Source organism: Penaeus monodon, chromosome 20 (genome assembly GCF_015228065.2).
Source record: "Penaeus monodon isolate SGIC_2016 chromosome 20, NSTDA_Pmon_1, whole genome shotgun sequence".
Taxonomy (NCBI): Eukaryota; Metazoa; Arthropoda; class Malacostraca; order Decapoda; family Penaeidae; genus Penaeus; species Penaeus monodon.
Window position 1 is genome coordinate 21094750 of NC_051405.1, and position 871 is coordinate 21095620.

Below are 871 nucleotides of genomic sequence, written 5' to 3' on the forward strand. Positions count from 1 at the left end.
CTAGCCCTTCTCATTTATCCCCACCTCTCCCCTCTTCTCCTCACTGACCTATTCTCACCCCTCTTCCCTCCCTTCCCCTCCCTTTCCTACAATCTCCCCTTCCCTACCTCTCTCCCCTCTCTCTCATCCCTTCGTCAACTCTCTCTCCTCTCCCCCAACTCAACCCTTCCCCCTCCCCCTTCTCCCCTCTCGACCACCATTGGAACAAGATAGTACAGGAGCCGCGGTTTCGTCCCTGAACAATAGACTTCTGCAATAAACACACCACCCTGTTATAAGGCCTATTGTATACAGACCATCAACACAATACACACTGAATAAATGGTCCAAAATCCTTCAATAATTCAGTTCACGCCCCCATCGCCTTCTCCAACTTACACAAGGAGAGAAATCAGATTTTTGTTTCCTTAAAAGTCTAAACGACCTTAACCTGGCGTATCGTCTGTGGCCATGTGTTCTGCGTCTACAAAGATCCTGTTAACTTGATTGTTACGTCGTGTTCAAATATATACAAGGCGGAGATACTCAGCGCATTTGAAGATTTGCGAACGTGCATGGCAGAGAAGCATGCGCACATCTGTTTGTTGCAGACTATTTTCACCTTCTTGCTTTTGCATGTTTTTTGTTGTTAGAAATTTGATTACGTTAATTAGAAGCGCGTGAGTTTGAGAAACACATTTTTTTGATATGTCAGTTTTTATTTGTTACGTTTACACTCTTCTCTAGAAACAACAACAAAAGCGCGGATGAACACGTTTTTTTTTTTTACCTCTATCTTTTTATATACGCGTTTACTGAAGAGTGTATGACTATGTGGGTGCGTCCATACATCACTTACGGTAGACCAAAAAATCAAAATGTTCATTTTTTC